At 22.2% G+C, this 12,332-nt stretch overlaps 1 protein-coding gene across 1 annotated transcript in view; it reads right to left on the minus strand.

Moving 5' to 3' along the window:
* LOC126902357 (adhesion G protein-coupled receptor E2-like) overlaps nucleotides 1-12,332 on the minus strand; it is a 96,420-nt gene that overhangs the window by 62,473 nt on the left and 21,615 nt on the right. The gene's annotated exons all lie outside the window — the stretch shown is intronic.

Here is a 12,332-nt window from a genome sequence, read left to right on the forward strand (position 1 = left end):
CGTGCTCTTCGTCCCGTCTAGGTATAAAAATGTAATTAACATCCAAAATAATGTGAAAAACTTTTTGAAGGCTTAATGAACATATATTATATATGTATATTAGACCATTAAAAATTAACAGCAAATAAATAAAAATCTGTGTCTTTTTTTTTTAGTTTATTTCTAAGTAAATAATAATACATATATATGTATATTATTTTAAATAAAGAAGAGAGAAAGAAAAATATTATTTTGGGTTTTATGACTATACTATTCAAAAGTTGTGTGAAGAACTCCAATGTTTAAAGAGTGGATTTACATTTTGAACATTGAATTCATAATTATTTTCCATAGTTGCACATAAGTTAATGTTTAATCCAATTAAATAACTCTGTAACTTTTCTAACAGCCCAGATATACTTACTAACATAGTGGTAAAAATTTGAAGAGAATTGTTGATTATTATTTGATGTTGAAAAATAAAATGTTTACTTAACAACTATTAGTAACCTATTTTTAGGAAATTTATAAATTACTAAACTTTTTAATTATGTCTAGATTTCATTTAACAAACTTGTATTTAAATAGAATAAGTAAGATATAATAAAAAATAAAAAACTATAAATAGAAATTGATTAAACCTTAATTGTTATCATCAAACTTAATGAGAAAAATTGGTAAATATTTATTGCTTTTTAAATGATTATTGTCCTAATTAGAATACAGCTCGAACTTATTTCTTTAAATTATTTAAGTTATACTTTTCTCCTTTGTAAGAGAAATTTTTATTTGACTCAGTTCTTCTCTACAACTCTCTCAGGTTTAAATCTTATATATTCTGGAAATCTGTTGGAAAATTTTTGATATTATACATATAATAGTTGGAGATGTTTATTTATTATATAAAAAGCTAAAATTTGGTTTATTATGCTTAAAACTTGAAGAAAAAAAACTATAGATTAAAAATATAAATTTAATTTTAAATATAAGTATACTTATATTTAAAATAAAGTAACTACAAAAAAAATATTATTAATAATCATTACTCTACTAAATATGAACAAAATATAAATGTTGAATTAATAAAATTTTTATAACTGAGAAATTAAAAGATATATGAATTTTATAACACCAAAAACAATTTTCTTAAAATAATTTTTATATTAAATGAAATCAAGTGAATTTTTTTTTAATATATCATAAGCTATTGGTACTTTAAACATTTAATTATTTTTTTAACTGATAATACGTAGCATAAATTTAATTAAACATATATTTGAGACTATGAATTTTGGAACATTTTCAAAAGTTAAGTTGAAAAGCTTATAGGTCAGTTTTTCAATAAATATATACTTAAAGAAAGAGTATTATTTAAGGTATTTATAAAAAAAATATATAATCATAATAAAAAAATAAATAAATCTTGGTAAATTTAATACCTTTATAATAATTATTATAAAAAAAATTAAACTAAAATAGATTATATTCTATTTTGAGATTATGTATTTGAAATTATTTTACATTTTCGATAAAACAATTTTAAAAATATAATTACATTTTCTTATATTTTATAGTATTTAAAGAATCATTTAAAACCATTACTATCGCTTTTCAAAAGCAAATGCTTTACTAATCTGAGACAGGTATTTAAGCCACTAAAAGAAAGAGTAATGAACCATTACACTTAACCTTTTTACCTAATAAATAAAAGGGCCATTGAACATTATTTTTAATTTTAATTCAGTAAGCTATATTTTATTAGAAATATATTATAATAAACTTATAAATTTGAATAAAGGTACTGATAAACTATTTCAAACTTCCCATGTTTATAGAATAAATATACTATATTAAAATAATTAATTTATAAGGTACACAATTTTATTTTTTAAACTATTAAAATACTGTATTAAAAAGATTTTAACTACACCAATTTTATTTAAAACTATAGTTCGCTATAGTTTATTTATAAAATTAATTAATTACATAAATTATTAAAATAGATCATTTAAAAATCAATCAATTTTAAGAAATATTAAATAAAGCTATTTTGATTGATCTAAATATTTTAAAAATAAATAAAAGACTCTAAAATCTTATTATAGAAATTTTAAATATCTTGTAAAGCAGTATGTTTTCCATTACTTAAAATATGTCTGTAAATATATTTTAAAAAGTTTACACAAAAGGTTTAAAACTTGAAAGACATTAAATCTCAAGAATTAACAACAATGGCTTGAAATTCATCCAATGGAATTTAAACTACATTAATTTCTTTTTTTATATTTAAAAGAATTTTAACAAATTCCTATCTAAGATTCAAATGTTTTTTCGTGAACATCATGAATGGTAACTTTGCAAAGAATAACAGTAAATAAACCTTAAAAAAGGTATTCTTAATCTTCCTGTCATTTTCTCACTATTACAAAAGCTTGTTAAAAATCTACATGTTTTTTAATTTTATAAAAATAACCAGAATGTTTTTTTTAGTATTTTGGAATTTTATAATCTAAATTATCAAATTGCTTTATCTAAAAAATATTTTGCATTCTTATAATATGAATTTATAAAACATAATATTTAAATTATTGCAGATTTTAATGTTTTTTTATTTATTAGTATTACATTGATTGTCAAATGATTAATTTTGAATTTTTATATTAAAATATCGTATTGCTTATTTAAAATAAGGATTATATTTTTAAAACTTAAACAAATCAAAAATATTATATGAGTATTATTAATTTTTAATAAAAATATTTCATGTTATACATTATTATATATTTTGTTAGTTTCATAATTTTCGAAACTTTCGATGAGAAATCCACACTTTTAAACAATAAACTAGATTGCTTACTCGTGAAGACATTTGAAACAAAATAGTCTATTATATATTTTTTCCATATTTTATATATCCATATTATACTACCCTTTGTATACAATAATGTAATTATGAGAAATTAATAGCTTAGTACAATAACATGTCATTACACACGATAAGTTGTTTCTAACAATTTTTATATATGAAGGAATTTATTAAGTGGTGTAACTATGACTATATGTGATATTGTTAAATACGACATTCTAAGTAAATATATTATTAGAAGTTAGTTTATTATGAGAAAGAAATATTTTTTTCTTTTTTGTAATAAATTATAACATTTGATTAAAATTTATAGATGATACTAATTCATACATAAAATTATATTATTAGCGTTAAAAGAAAATTATTGTGTAAGAATAATCATTTAATGAATTTATAAAAATAAATAATTACATGATAAATAATAAAGTACCATTTCAAGTTATAAAAGTTAATGTGGTGATAAATAATTTAGCAACAATAATGATTATTTATTATTACTTTTTAACGATTAAAATGCTATATTATACATGTTGTTGGATGACAGTCAGATTGTTTGTTGTTACTTGTGAATTTTTAGGGTTTTTATGGTAAATGTTCCTTAAATTGTAGAAAGCTGAATTCTAAAAATTCATTTATTTAAATGCATAGAAAATACAAAGTTGAAAATTAATTATTCAACCTTAAGTTTACTCAAGAAATGATCTCATATTAAAGTGGTCCTTTATAGTACCTTAGAATTCAAATTATTCAGTGCTACCTTAACAATGTAATTTTTTATTTATCACAAGCTAGATTGTTTTTTATAACAAGATACTGATGTCTTATCTAAATTAATGTACGTTAATTATGATAATACAATTTATAACAACAATACAGCTATTTTTATTATTATTAAGTAAATTTATTATTTTACCGATTGGAGAAAAGAGAAGTGGAAAAACTATAGATAAATCAATTTTAAATTATGCTTAAGTTGTAAAAGATCAAATTAAAAAAATATTCATTTGATCTCACGGAAATCATATGAGAGTACTTTTTTATGTTGACTTAAAATTTAGCGTTATTTCAGTGGCGTTTCGTGGGGGTACGACTTAAATATAACACCTCTAGTAAGGTATGAAAATTGTCAAATTAAATATTACAAAATAAAACACAATACACATAATATTATTTTAAAGGTCGCAGTAGAAAATAATAACAAAATCGATTGTACTATAAACGATAACGACGGCGAAAAGTAGTCAATTCTAAAAATAAATTACCCAATATAATAATACACTAATATTTTACTGTATGGACGACGCTGCCGGTCGTCCAAAAATCGTTCATATGATAGCAGCAGTACCCACACGCACACGATTGTTGCGCCTTTTGATTCGTTATACAGACATTAAGTAAAACATAAAGGTCATGATACTCCAAAATAATTCGTTAAACAGAAAATTTTGTTAAAAGGAAGTTCGTTTTATAGAAGTTTTACTGTATAACAATGTTTTTTTTATATGACAAGTACTATTACTTTACAGTATTTGATTTAAAGATATAAATTCGTATGATTTTTTCAAATTAATCTATAATAAAAAATAAATAAATTGATGACAACGCAGGGAACTAATTAACATTCCGGTAAACTTTAAAATTTAGGCATGTATATATTTATCCTACACAAAAACAGTGGTACGGATTAAAACGTGACTTTGTTAAGGAAGTGCGAGATATTCGAGGAAAAAAGACAATACAATAGTTAATTTTCCCTGTTTTTCTTTGAACAATAGAAAATTATAGGTTGCTTGTTTTTGAATTATAACTAAAAAGTCAATATATCATTTCCTTATGCTTTCGAGTAATACTTTCATTCGTATAAAACGTTTTATAAGGGAATAATCAAATATTGCATCAATACTTTTTCTCATAGTTTGCGTTTTTAATACCGCTATTAAAAATTGTAATAATAGTTGTGTTAACAATATGATGAAAAGATATAACAATTTTAGTAACAAACATATAACTATAATAAAGCTTTTTTCATAAAACGTGATGTGTTAGTATACAATTGTCTAAATATATAAAATACCTATACAAAGAAAAAACTAAATAAAATATTTTTAACCATTTTTCTTCGTGTGAAGTTGTACGGCGTAAACAACCAAGCACTTAACATATAATTTATTCACCACTAATTTGGGTATAAAATAGATAATATAATTGTCATTGAATTCAAAGTTCTCGAGAAAGTAGGTTATTCATGTTAAATAAAAATTTATTATACAGAAAGTGAGCTATTTAAAACCTTTTGCCCATTCAATTTAACAATAGTCATAGGATGAGTCATTTTAAATAATAAAAACCATGCAATGTAAATTATTAAATGAAAAAAAAAATTATAATTATAATTATATTTTCATTAAACCGAAGTATAACTGAATACACTTTAAAAAGTAACAGTTAATTAGAAATGTATGGTATCGTTAACAAACCAGCAACGTTCAATAAACACAACTTTAGGGTTTGCTATGACGGCACTCAGAGCATTGATATAAATAATTATAATCTTGATTGAAATGTTATAGTCCAAAACCTTCAAACTAATAATTAAACAGCTAAGCAGTTAAAACTTTAAATACTTAATACACAAAACAATAATTTAAAATTTTCACATTTATTGTTTAACAAAAGAAATAAAGAAATAAAAATGTTAAAACAATCAAACGTAAATTCCCCAATTCGTTTCCAACAAAATCCCTTATCAATTTAATTTCAACTGTTAGATAAAATTAATGCCAGTATTTAAGAGTTGTGATTTATGTTTTATTTATATTTTTAGCTTTGATGCTAAGCTAAGAAAATATTTATTTTTCCATGATGTGTTTGCTTAATTGTCGATTATGAATAGAATAATTGGAACATACAAACACTTGTTACAATTTCATAAATTAACTAGAATAAAAATACTTTCGGAAGAAAATTTTTTTTGTCTTTTTTAGTTATATTTATTTATTGATTTATCAGTTAATAAGTACTTTTTTAATTCATCCCTTATATTTATAGAGATGTCGTGGAATACATTGTAATATGGTAATGGATATATTACTACAATATATGTAATTAAAAAATAAACAAAATGTCCGAAATTATTTTCACTTTATAAATAATATACAGGGTGTTCAATAAGTCAGGAAACGGGTTTCTATTGTTCTCATTGTTTGTAACAATGAGAACAATAGAAACCCGTTTCCTGACTTACTGAACACTCTGTATAAGTGAATTGTAACGTCATAAATTAAAGGGTGGACCGTTTATAATTGTTATGTCTATTTATCTGTTTTTTTTAATGCGTAAGAGAATACCTGATTGAACCTTTTTTTGACGCAGCGGATTCAACAACTCATTATTTCTATCACTGACCGTTAGATAAGGCGACCAGAGAATAAATATAATTAAAACGTCGAATTGTTCATTTCCAAAAAGACTGGCTGTTATCGATTAAAAAATGCCGTTAAATCGTTGTTGGTTCTTCATCTTTCTTACTTCTAATAATAACCTATAGAGTTTTCCATCATTAAATCCGCCAAAGGCGAAGCGGCCTGGTATTTTCGGTGAAGCATCCAAACCATCAAATTATTTATTAATTAATTATATTTATGTAATAAGCTATGTTTTATTAATCATTATATTTCATTTTATTTTATTATAAATTAACCTAATTTTATTTATGTGTGGAGATCACGTGATTCTTCTTTTTCTAGACAACGCTAAGGAGCGAGTTTCCAGATGGCTCCAGGTGTTTTTCATTAATTTCCTTAACTTCACATTATCGGCTGTATTCTAATATCGTCTGTGATGTATGTTATGTTATATTATTTTATTTTGTTCCACAAGGTGTTATAATTATTTATATTTAACGGCGAGTCAACTCAAATTAAATTATTAATTAACTTAAAATTAAATCCCTCTTAAGATCCGGTAATCATATCTAATAGATGTGACACCTCGCCTAGGTAGTAGCGAACTTATCTACCATAGCTAGTCATTATGCAAAGGGCAAACCACGTCGCAAGCCGACAAAAAACTCATTTACAGGTTATGATAAACATATCACCTGTACAGTCTACTGTATACATATACAAAGGATAACTAAAATAAGTAAAAATTATTAAAAATATTGACTTTTAAAAAATTTTTTTTGGTTTAATAATAATAAATAATAATTCTTATTAAATCATGGTTTGCACTAAAACATTTTAAAAATCGAAATAAATTAAATTTTTTACCTAGGAAAATAATATTTAAAATAAAAATTCTTGAAGCACAACTTAATTGGATAAAATGATTGATGCATTTATTAATTTAGATTATTGAATTTAAAACGATTTTATAACTCTCAAAATATTATAAATAATTTAACAAATAGTTTCAAAAAAGCCAAACAAATGTTTGTAATTAACTTCTTATGTTAACAATAAAAAAAATTATAATAATAAATAATTTGTAAGAAATATTTACATAAAAATATTTTCTTAAAATTAAACTTATTTAACTTTCATGATATTTATCAGTTAAGTAAACTAAAATTGAAACTTTAGCTTTTATGGTATCACTCTATTCTGTATAGTTAATGTATTATAATTATTGACCAGCGAATTGCTATAAAAAATTATTATTCTACCAGAAAAATAATAATCTATTATTAAATATAAATGTTACCATTGGTTTCATAAAGTTTTTTGTTCAATTGATTCCATAACTGAAATAATAAACAATATAAAACCTAAGCGATTCATAGGATAGTTTAAAAATTATTAAAATTATATAATATCCAGTGTATGAATTATTTTATTTTTAACTAATTTTAATAAATAAATGGTTGGTAAATAAATTTAATCAGTTTCCAATAATTTGAAAATTATGTTTTTAGTAAAATAGCTCTTGACATAAAGATTTTAAGTTATTGTTATACAAAACTCATGCAAATTAAACACAAATTTTTTATGGATCAATTAAATTTAAATACGTTTATATAGGCATGTTTAAATGCAACAATTTTTCTTTAAATCATATTTGAAATATATCTTCATAAAGAGCATTCTGTAAATCAAAATGATTCTAGACAGAAAATATAAATGACTAAAATTTACCTACGTTGAAAATTCATCTGATATTATGTTATCACATATTATAAATATACATAGATCACTAAAACAAGGTTGCTTTTTAAAAATATAAAATAACTAACTAATTATGTGGTAAAGTTTAATTATTCTACAGATGTAGATGTACAAATAGTGCCTACGGGTAAGCCCAACCCAACCTTCATCATAATTAGCCAATTGGAAATATAATCCCCAGCTTTCAAGATTACCATAGAGATTAAACTTCGCTTTTCATACTATAAAAAATAATTTTTTTTTTTCAAACCAATGGTTTTTGGTAAATTTACTTGTACAAAATCAATGACATTTTTCTCAACTCAACCTAACTTTAAATATTTATCAAATAGTAAAAGTTTATTGTTGTTTTATTGGGTAGCTAGTCGTAAGCTATGACTTGGTTTTAGGGATATTTCAAACGTAAAGGTTACAACTAGTAACTAGTAGTATAATTAGGAGTAGAGTATCATTGTAAGTTTATTCGTATGGGGTAGTTAATCTCAAGCTATTTAAAATTAATTTTTAGTATAGAATATCGCATTAGCAAAAAACACAGAAAAACTTATAGAGCATATTTAGTGTTGAATTTTTAACTTGGAGATAATTGTGTAACATCCTTTCAAAGCGCCAAGATACATTGTGCCATAATAATATTGGTCTGATGAAATTCTGCATAGATACAAATATTTTTGAATATAATTTTAGTAAGACCTGAGGAAGCTCTAAAGAATATTAGAGTTGATCTCTTAAAAAACAATAATTACTCAATAAAAATAGAAATTAAGATAAATATTAAAATTATACTTTAAATAAAATGTGGATTTTATGAAATATGAACAATTGCAAACTTTTGCTTACAAAATCTAGCGAGAATTTTATACATGGAAATCATATTATTTAAAATTAATTGTTTTCATAAGTAACTTTATTGACTATACAACGCAAAGTGCTATACGTATAAATGGTTCACTTAGAGATAAAGGAAATCGCCGATATTAGATTACATGTAATACTATTACATAGGACTACATTACAGAGGACTTTTATATACAAATTTTGAATCATGTTTTTTTTTTAGAATACAGACAACTTTTTACGTAATAAATTATTAAAAGAGGCTAGAGAATTTAATAAGGAATAATATTATTTTATTTTATTATCTAATATTTTATTCTATTATTCAATCACCCTTTATTATACTTCTTATCTGCTTTTTTAAATTTATTACATTCAATTTATGTGTTATTACTTAAGTATTGCAATAACAATGTGAATGGGAAAATGGTTTCATTATGTTTTACACAATAAAATGTTTTTTTATGATTACAAACATAAACCACGATACATCTTTAGTATAAATTGTCTCTCATTCAACTTTTACAGGTTTCACAATTAAATATAAAAGGCTTAACTTTTTGTAGATTAATGGGTTTTTATCATATTTCTACTCAAGGAAACTTTTACTCTTGACTAATTTTGCAAACAAGACGTCTTTAAATCAACGCTATTATTTCAGAGATAAATTTGTATAATTAATAAAAACAATGTAATCGTTTTTAATGTCTTGTGTAAATAAATTAAAAAAATGAATTAATGAATTATTACATTGTTTAGTTTTAATCAGCTCGACTTTTACTTTTTTTTAATGAATATATTTTTTTTTTCTATTAATACAACTATTTCCAGTTTAAAGATTACCAGGTAAACGTAACTTCAAAATTATCATTTCATTAAACCCAAAGTTATTTTTCCTAAGTTAAGCTAAAATATTTTTTTAAATTATTTTCAGTGTTTTACTGAAATTAAGGCGGCAGGAATCAAATACTTTGGTTAAAAACGTAATATTTCAAATTCATAATTACAAGTAGCATTATTAGTTTATAAAGAGTGTTTAGTAATTAAGGAAACGGGTTTCTATCGTTCTCATTGTTATACCAATTGACCTGTTTCCTTATTTACTAAACACCCATATAAACTAATATAAGTATACAGTCAGATTCTTTTATCACTAAACACTTTACAATTCGAAACACAATAATATTATTCATGATTTTTTTAATAATATCTTTTAGTTCCATGTTTTTCTCAATTTACCAATTATAAAGTATTATTTATATTCATTCATTATAAGGTTGACAACATAATTTTTTTAAATGGCATATTCATAATATAACTTCTGAAATACTGATTCAAAAGTTATTAATCCGTAATTTTATTAATTAGATAATTTTTTATTATTTAAGCTAGTTAAATATATATATATCTTTAACTGACAACTCATATAACTTATGATCTACATAACATTTTATACTTTTTTTTGATCAATTTTTACAATATAGAACTATACTTATAATATATAATTTTTCGCAATTGTAAAAAATATTTTAAAAATTAATTTTTTTTAAGATTTGAAGATAGCCATTTTATAAATGAGATCTAAAGAAAAATTTTGATAGCAAAAACTCTTATTTTAATTCAGTAGTTACTTTTACAGCATTTTTAAATTTGTCAAATTTTGATTTTTTTTACAATATTCCTATTGTATCAAAAGTTATTCGATATTATATAAAATAAACACTTATTGCGTTTATATTAGTAACAGCATGCAACTTCTTTTCTATAAAAAAACAAGTAGTAGTATAATTAAGATTATTAAAAAAAATTATAGAAATATTGTCTTAAACATGTTGAGTTTATAATTAAATAAGTTCATATATCATAAATTTAAACGCGAATAATAGTGAATAAGTCCATTTATTATCAAATCTCCAAACAAGGAATATCCTATAATTAAATATGATTACAATGATAGAATCGTGCAAATTAATATTTGTTATCACTTTTAACTTGGCTAACCACGAACACTCGTAGTTGACATACGGTGTTTCTATTTTTTGTAATAAAGATTAGAGATAATTATTCCTGTATAAAGCGCGTTAAACGTTATTATTATCCATGGAAAAGAAATTGCATACTGTTACCAGTCAATAACGTAATAAGACAGTGCTTACTTCCGTCCTTAACATAATAAAACTTAAAAATGTTGTATAAACGTAACAATTGAATTAAAATAAGAGTTTTTGGTATCAACATTTTTCTTTAAGACTTATCTATAAAATCTTAAAAAAAAAATTTATTTTTAAATATTTTTTGTAATTGCGAAAAATAATATAAAACATATTTTAAATATAGTTGTATATTGTAAAAATTGTTTTAAAAAAAAATATACAATGTTATGTAGATCATGAGTTTTATGAGTTGTCACTTAGATCTGTTCCACTCTGTATAGTTATTGAAAAAAAAATGAAGTTGACACATTTATAAGTATAAGGGCTGAACATAAAAAATATTTTATTATTGATAAAATGAGTCAAACATGAGACAAAAAGAAATAAATAAAAATTATCAACATTATATCTGTTTTTTTGATTAATAAAGTGGTTCATGATGAAGTAATCACTCTATATTTATGTATATTAGTTTGTATATAAAATTATAGTACATAATGTTACATCATTTTTATAATAAAACAGAAATATTAGGTTTTGTTATGCAAAGAAATTGATTTCCGGTGTCAAAATAAAACGTTTAAATTAATTAAAACAATATTTTAGCATAAATAGCAAAATCTGACTTTATATTAATGATTACCTATAAGTAATAAGGTACACGTATACATATTTTTATTTTCTCAGGTAATAATTAGAAGAGTTTATAAAATCAACAATTAATGAGTTGTATAAAGTAATAAATATAAATAGTTTTATCTCGTAATTTTAAATATGACATAAACATAAAAAAACCTTTGTTTACTTAATTCAATAAGTAAACTGGATTTTCCTTAATAAAAACTAAAATAAAAATTACCTTAAAAAATTCATATTGACATCATTGATTTCAGTCAACTTATTTAATGATGCTTTCATCGCAATCGATGTGCAATTTCATTTTATTCTTTTGGTGAAAAGGACCAGTTGGAATAGTTTTCATTTGTAAAACTTTTTGCTCATCAAATTTATATTATTTAGTAGTTTTCATTTTTTAAATACGAAATAAGTATTTTTTTTAACAGTGTCCTTAATGCAGTTTATAAATTAAGTTTATTTTATGATATAAAATAAAGATGTTTACAGACTTTTTTGTTTCTATAAATTAATCCAAAAGATTATTAACTTAATTAAGGTGTGTCAACTTAAATATTTTACACAAAATTAAACTATAACATTTTAATTTAGTATAATGTAAACATAAATAAATATATTTCCGTTGCTTTTTATTTAAAAATATGATAAAGTTATGATTTAATTTAAGAGATAATAATCTAAATTTAAATTCAATAT

The sequence above is a fragment of the Daktulosphaira vitifoliae genome, unplaced genomic scaffold, assembly GCF_025091365.1.
Source record: "Daktulosphaira vitifoliae isolate Bord-2020 unplaced genomic scaffold, ASM2509136v1 Scaffold_3, whole genome shotgun sequence".
Taxonomy (NCBI): Eukaryota; Metazoa; Arthropoda; class Insecta; order Hemiptera; family Phylloxeridae; genus Daktulosphaira; species Daktulosphaira vitifoliae.